We start from the raw sequence: 7705 nt of genomic DNA, 5'->3' as shown, positions 1-7705 counted from the left end.
CCCCCTGATGGGCCCTGCTCTGTGAGTGACAGGGGGCAGCACCCCAACCCCCTGATCGGCCCTGCTCTGTGCATGACAGGGGGTGGCGCCGCAACCTCCCCATTGACCCTGCCTTGAGTGTGACAGGGGGCGGTGCCCCAACCCCCCAATCGGCCCTACCCTGAGCGTGACTGAGGGTGGCATCGCAACCTCCTGATCCGCCCTGCTCTGTGCATGAGGGGGCGGCGCCCCAACTCCCCAATCGGCCCAGCTCTGAGCCTGACCAGGGGCTGCACCTAGGGATTGGGCGTGCCCTCTGCCACCCGGGAGCAGGCCTAAGCCAGCAGGTCGTTATCTCCCGAGGGGTCCCAGACTGCGAGAGGGCACAGGCCGGGCTGGGGGACCCCCCCCCCTGAGTGCACACATTTTTGTGCACCGGGCCTCTAGTATTTAATAAACTATTGCCTCATTTATTACCCTATTTAGAAGTCTTCAGTTGGAAAGATATAAGACAGCATGAAAATGAATTCATATTCTAAAAATATTTAGAGAGAGCATAGTTTGTTGTTTTATTAGTTTATTCAGATTAAACTTCATCTTGGATCTTTAATCTCAGGCAGTTTTCAAGTCCTAGATCTCATCTAATTCACCTTAGCTGGTATTGAGCTGCTTCTCCACGTGCCAGTAGGACATTTCCAAGCATGCTGTTAGTTTTTACAGTTACACTTGTTCTGGGAACTGTCCCCTGGTGTCATCCAATCTTTCCTTTGAGTATGGTACCAAGAAAGAAGAACCAAGGCAAAGAAAAAAAATAAAAATCAAAGCCTATTTGGTTTAATGTTTCAGAGTCTCCTGGCTAAAATTCCCCAAAGCTGCAAAGACAGCAAGGTGGTAAACTATATCAGAAAATTACAGTGGGTTTCTGAAGGTACTCCCTACAGTGGGAGTAATTTGAATTACTTTCCTAAAGAGAAGAGGATTTCTTTTTGTATAAATGGAATTATTTAAGAAAAAAAGGTATTTTTATACTGGACATTATAATTTAGATCTTCTTTTTCCTTCTTCCCTTTCACTCCCATACAAGTAGGGAAAGAAAAAGAAAACATTGAAGTCTGGACATTTCTGAATAAAGTTGTGGGAGGCACTCATGGTGGTTAGCATTTAAAATTTAGAAATACTTACAACCACAAACTCATCTGTTGAGCTTCTCGTACTCAAACTGTCACTTCAACACATGCCAAAGCTATAAAAATACTCTGTTTACAATTTAAGGATTTCCTCCACATCCTCCAAGATTTATTGCTCTACAGAGTGGCATAAATATAAAACACACAAATATTGGGTTAAATACAATATAAAGAGTAAAAACTGGAGGTATGTATGTGATGAGAATAAAGTTCAAAATGTTCAGTCCTGTTATAAATGTCAAGTGATGAACAGAAATCACATGGTTTTGGCCTTAGCCGCAGGCTCTGTCTCCTGCTCATACTCTATTGCCACATATGCTCATTTCTTCATAAAGGTCCTTTCAAAGGTATTTGCATTTGTGCTTGGCATCAAGCGCTTTTTCTTCTTCCTCACTAGAGGATTTCTCATTCTGATCTTCATCACTGCTGGCATCCAGGTTATTCATATCCTCAAAATCTCTTATGTCACTCTCATCTACCTCATTAACTTTCACAAACTTTATTTTTCCCACATCTTCCTCATCATCTTCCTTATCTTTTTCCTCAGCATCTGAGTCACTCTCTGCCTCCTGCTATTCCACGGCCTTGTCCAAGGCATGAATGGGGAAGTTGTAGATGTCCCCATACATACCTTGTTTAAGTCTCCCCAGCAATTCCTTTTCAATGACATTGTCCAGCTGAGCAGCGATTAATGCCTTTTCCTCTCTTCTTTTTTCCCCTCTGCTCCACCTTCTCACTCAAAGGAACAAGTTTCCCCTGTCACTTTAGTGTAAGTTTTCAAATTCAAAGTAGGTACTGGGTAATCATGGTGAAACTCAGCTTACACTTGTGTTGAATGAAATGGGGCCAGTAAATTAGATTTTCATCTATTGGCTCTAATGCTTTCTCATCATTATTATGAAGCCAGACTCGTTCCCAGAGATGCCTAGGAAAAGCTACCTGTTTTATCACCTTCATATACAACTAGCACTGTCCTTTATCTTCTTTGATAGTGGCATACTAATTGTTTACCAGGGGACAAGGCAATAGGTTACACAGTCTAGTCAGGCTGTATTCAGTTCTGCAAAAGCTCTGTGTCTTAGTTCTTATTTCGAAGGAGCAAAGTTACTTGTTTCCTAATGTATTCCAGATAACGTCATCAGACTGCATGTTGTTGACAATTCAGCATGCAAGCCTGGCCAAATCCTGGAAGCAGTCATGCTTCCTCCCCATTTTTAATTTTTCAATTACAATCGACACACAATAATGTATTAGTTTCAGGTGTACACCTCAATGATTAAACATTATATAACTTACTAAGTGATCACGCCAGTAAATCTAGTATGCATCTGCCACCTTACATAGTTATTACAATCTTATGAGGCCTGGTGCATGAAAATTCATGCACTGGAGGGGGGTCCCTCAAGCCCAGCCTGCCACCTCTCACAGTCCGGGAGCCCTCAGGGGCGGGAGGTGACCCAGCGATCAAGGGAAGGCGACGCCCCATCACACCTCTGCTGCTGCCACTGCTGGCAGCTCAAGCCTCTGCCGGCCTGGTTACCTGAGCCTCGGGCTGGCCCTGGGTGGCTGGGCAGCTGCCAACCAAAGCTTGCCTGCACCTTGGGCTGGCCCTGGGTGGCTGGGGGACTGAGGGGACTCCGGAGGCAGGCACGTGGCACAGGCGGGCCCGGCCTTGCCATGCGCCTGCCACCCCGCAGGGCTGAGGGGACTGGGCGCTACCATCTTGTGGCTGTGGGCGCCGCCATCTTTGTGATGGTGTGAGGGTCAATTAGCATATTCCCTCTTTATTAGATAGGATATTTTCCATGCTGCATTTTATATCCTACTGACTATTCTCTAATTACCAATTTGTACTTCTTTTTTTTAAATTGTTTTATTGCTTAAAGTATTACAAAGAGTATTATATATGTCTCCTTTTTTTCCCCCTTGACCTTCCCCTGGCCTCTCATACCCCCCAGTGTCTTGTGTCCATTGGTTATGCTTATATGCATGCATACAAGTCCTTTAGTTGATCTCTTACCCACCCCCCCCAACCCTCCCCAGCCTTCCTGCTGTAGTTTGACAGTCTGTTCAATGTTGCTCTGCCTCTGTATCTATATTTGTTCATCAGTTTATAATGGTCTTAATTATCCATAAATGAGTGAGATCATGTGGTATTTTTCTTTCATTGACTGGCTTATTTCACTTAGCATAATGCTCTCCAGTTCCATCCATGCTGTTGCAAATGGTAAGAGTTCCTTCTTTTTTACAACAGTGCAGTATTCCATTGTGTAGGTGTACCACAGTTTTCTAATCCACTCATCTGCTGATGGGCACTTAGGCTGTTTACAAATCTTAGCTATTGTAAATTGTGCTGATATGAACATAGGGGTGCATATATCCTTTCTGATTGGTATATCCTACTGACTATTCTGTAACTACCAATTTGTACTTCTTAATCCCTTCATCTTTTTCACCCATCCCCCAACACCCCTCCCATCTGGAAACCATTAAAATGTTATTTGTATCTATGAGTCTGTTTGTATTCTGCTTGTTCATTTATTTTTTTAGATTCAATTGGTGATAGACATGTATTTATTACCACTTTTTGTTCATATTTTTATATCATTTTTTCTTCTTGAAGAAGATCATTTAACATTTAATATAATACTGGTTTGGTGGTGATGAACTCCTTTAGCTTTTTCTTATCTGGGAAAGTCTTTATCTGTACTTCAATTCTAAATGATAGCTTTACTGAGTAGAGTAATCTTGGTTGTAGGTCTCTGCTTTTCATCACTTTTAATATTTCTTGCCACTACCTTCTGACCTGTAAAGTTTCTGTTGAGAAATCAGCTGACAGTCTTATGAGAGCTCCATTGTAGGTAACTAATTGCATTTCTCTTGCTGCTTATAAAATTCTCTCTTTGTCTTTAATTTTTTGCATTTTAATTATGGTGTGTCTTAGTGTGGGCCTCTTTGAGTTCATCTTGTTTAGAACTCTCTGTTCTTCTTGGACTTATATGTCTGTTTCTTTCACCAGGTTAGGGAAGTTTTCTGTAATTATTTTTTCAAATAGATTTTCCATTTCTTGCTCTCTCTCTCTTCTCATTCCAGCACCCACATGATGCAAATGTTGGTACACTTGAAGTTGTCCCAGAGGATCTTTTGGATTCTTCTTTCTTTCTGCTGTTCTGATTGGGTGTTTTTTGCCTTCTTATATTCCAAATCACTGATTTGATTCTCAGCTTTATCTACTCTACTGTTGATTCCCTGTAGATTATTCTTGATTCAGTTATTTTATTCTTCATTTCTGACTGGTTCTTTTTTATGATTACTATATCCTTTTTCATGCTATTGAAGTTTTCACTAAGTTCCTTGAATTACTCACTAATTTCCTTGAACATCTTTATTGCCATTGTTTAGAACTCTAGTAGTTTGCCTGTCTCTATCTCATTTAGTTCTTTTTCTGAAGATTTCTCATGTACTTTTATTTGGGACCTATGTCTTTGTCTCCACATTTTGGCTGCTTCCCTATGTTTCTATGTATTAGGTAGAGCTGCTATTTCTCCTGGACTTGGTATAGTGGCCTTGTGTAGTAAATATCCTCTAGTATCCAGGGTCGTATCCTTCCTGGGCACTGTAGATGTGTTCCTGTGTGGGCTGTGTTCACTGTCCTGTTGTAATTGAGCCTTTATTGCTGTTGACATCACTTGGAGAGATTGACCCTCAGTCCAATTGTCTGCAAGGACTGGCCGTGACTAGGGTGGAGAAGCTGCTGTGCAGGAGAAGCCCCTATGGAGCAGGACTTGCTTCAGTGGGGCTTTGGTGCTCACCAAGTTCACCCCTTGAGTGTTTCAACCATGAAGGTGGTAGGGTTGTAATCTGGCATGGTCTGAAATTGTCTACCGAGTGCCTTGCCTGAGGCCATCCGGCACAAGCTACAGAGTGATCTGCAGATGGCTGCTACTTGTGCTGGGTTTGGAGGTGCCCTGGATACATCAAGCTGAGAACCAAGGTGGAATGCTGCTAGTGCTGGCCCTGGGGCCACTTAGCAAGAGGTATGGGGCACACGGAGGCCAGATGCTGCTTGTTTCAGAGATTTTAGTTAAGTCTCAAGTGTGAGCCAAGGTAGGCCATTTGTATGGAAAAGCCACTGGAATCAGCTTTGGTGGGCCCACAAGTTTGGTTGGGTTGGATCTCAAGGAATCATCAGGGTGGGGCAGACAGTGATAACCAGATGTATGACGATTCAGATATGGTACCCAACTGTTGGCTCTGTTGTGGGGGGTGGGGATCTCAGAAAATGAACAATGGCCTCTTCCAGTACTTAAAAAAACCCCAAAAACTTCACTCAAGGATATGTGTTGTTTTTTCACTGATTTTTGAGAGAGGGGAGAGATGGGAGAAATGGGAGAGAAAGAGAGAGAGAGAGAGAGAGAGAGAGAGAGAGAGAGAGAGAGAGAGATCAGAGAAACATTGATTGGTTGCCTCCTGAATGCACTCCAACCAGGGATCAAACCACAACCTAGGTCTCTGTCAGCACTTTTGTCTAGCAGAATATTGTCCCCACCTTCCCCCCCGCCCCAAATCTCACCCTAATGCCACACAATGCAGTTCCTCCCCATATGTCCCTTGTTTCTTTCAAGCTATTGCCCCAGCATGCTGGAGGTCAGTGGGACTGAGTTCAAGTAAGTCTGGATTTAGGACCTTTAAAAGGAACCGCCTGGGACTCCAACAGCCCTCTGTCTCACTCAGCCACCATCCCCACTGGTTTTTACAACCAGGAGTTATGGGTACTTATCATTCTAGCTTTGAAACCATGGGCTGGGGGGAGATCTGCAGATGAGATATCCCACTAATTTTTAAAATCCTTACCTGAGGATATGTTTTTATTGATTTTAGAGAGAGAAAGAGAGAGAGAGAGAGAGATCAATGTGAGAGACAAACATTGATTGGTTGCCTCTCATATGCAACCCAACTGGGGGCCTCTCATATGCAACCCAACTGGGGACTGGGCACAACCTAGGTATGTGCCCTTATTGGAAATCAAACATGCAACCTTTCGGTTTATGGGACAATGCTCCAACCAAATGAGCCACACCAACCAGGGCCCTCCCAATTTTTATACTCCATATGTCAGTATGGGACCAGCCTGTTCTGCATATCCACCCCTCCTACCAGTCTCTATGTGACTTCTTCTTTAAATATTCTAGTTATAGAACTTTAATTCAGTTAGATTTCAGGCAGTTCTAAATGATGTGTGTTCTGTAGTTTAGTTGTAATTTTGATGTGGTTGTTTGAGGATTCTTTTTTAAAAATTTTAATTATTTTACTTTTTTTCTTTGAATAAGGTATTACAAATGTGTCCTTATTCCCCCATTGTCCCCCACCCCCCAGTCTTGCCCTCACCCTCACCCCCTGTTGCTTGCGTTCATCACTTATGCTTATATGCATGCATATAAGACTCTTGTACTGCATTTACCTACACTGCCATCTTGACCAGAAGTCTCTATTGTATTTTTTAAAAATAAATCTTTATTGTTGAAAGTATTACATGTGTCCCTCTTTTCTCCCCAATGACCCCCTCCATCCTGCCCCTGCCCTCTGCCCCAGGTATTCAGCACCCTATTGTCTTTGTCCATGGGTTATGCATATATGCATACAATGTCTTTAGTTGATTACCTCCCACCCTCCTACCCTCCCCCACCTTCCATCTGAGATTCTGCACTCTTTTCCATGCTTCCATGTCTCCCACTTCTAGGAATATATCCTAAGTCCCAAAATACCAATCAGACAAAAAGTTATGCAACCCTATGTTCATAGCAGCACAATTTATAATAGCTAAGACCTGGAAACATCCCAAGTGCCCATCAGTAGATGAAAGGATGAAAAAGCTGTGGTACATTTATACCATGGAATACTATGCAGCTATACAAAGAAGGATCTCTTACCCTTTGAGATAGCATGGAGGAACCTGGAGAGTATCATGTTAAGTGAAATAAGTCAGTCAGAAAAAGATAAGTATCACATGATCTCACTCATATGTGGAATCTAAGTATTGTATTTTAAACTAGAATAAATAAATTCAGTGTCTGTCTATTGGCAGATGTAGTAACAGGAAAAACTCAGGAGGTGTTGCTGGTCATGGTTTTCATCATATAAAGGATGCTGATGTGCAGTGAAAGAGAACAAAGCTGAAGGCAGAAGTTGGGGTGAGAGATAGGGAGGAGTGGAGATCATGGAGAGATAGTAATTCCCTAGCTCCAGTTGTTTCTGATACCCAGCTATGTCCCTGCAGAAAACCAGATCCCTCAGCTTTATTCCTTTCAGTGATTTCCTTTTTTTTGTCTAAGCTTGTCCAAATTGAGTTTTGTATTGAGCAAACCCAAAGAGTACAGATTAATAAATGGATCACTCACTAAACAACAATGTGTTTTCATAGTGGCTTATTAATTTGGTATGGCTAAATGATAGGGTGTGTGGGAATGAGTGGTGGAACCACTGAAGCATTTAAACAAAAATGGTCAGATTTGTTCTTGGGAAGATCACTGGTAGAAATT

The 7705-nt window shown here is 42.6% G+C and overlaps 1 pseudogene; it reads right to left on the bottom strand.

Annotated features, from left to right (window-relative positions):
- Positions 1–1422: 1422 nt before the first annotated feature.
- LOC102431308 lies at positions 1423–2315 on the bottom strand (annotated as a pseudogene).
- Between the last annotated feature and the right edge of the window lie 5390 nt (positions 2316–7705).

Source organism: Myotis lucifugus, unplaced genomic scaffold (genome assembly GCF_000147115.1).
Source record: "Myotis lucifugus unplaced genomic scaffold, Myoluc2.0 scaffold_2, whole genome shotgun sequence".
Taxonomy (NCBI): domain Eukaryota; kingdom Metazoa; phylum Chordata; class Mammalia; order Chiroptera; family Vespertilionidae; genus Myotis; species Myotis lucifugus.
The sequence above is the reverse complement of the archived record's forward strand: the minus strand, read 5'-3'. Positions and strand labels throughout refer to the sequence as shown.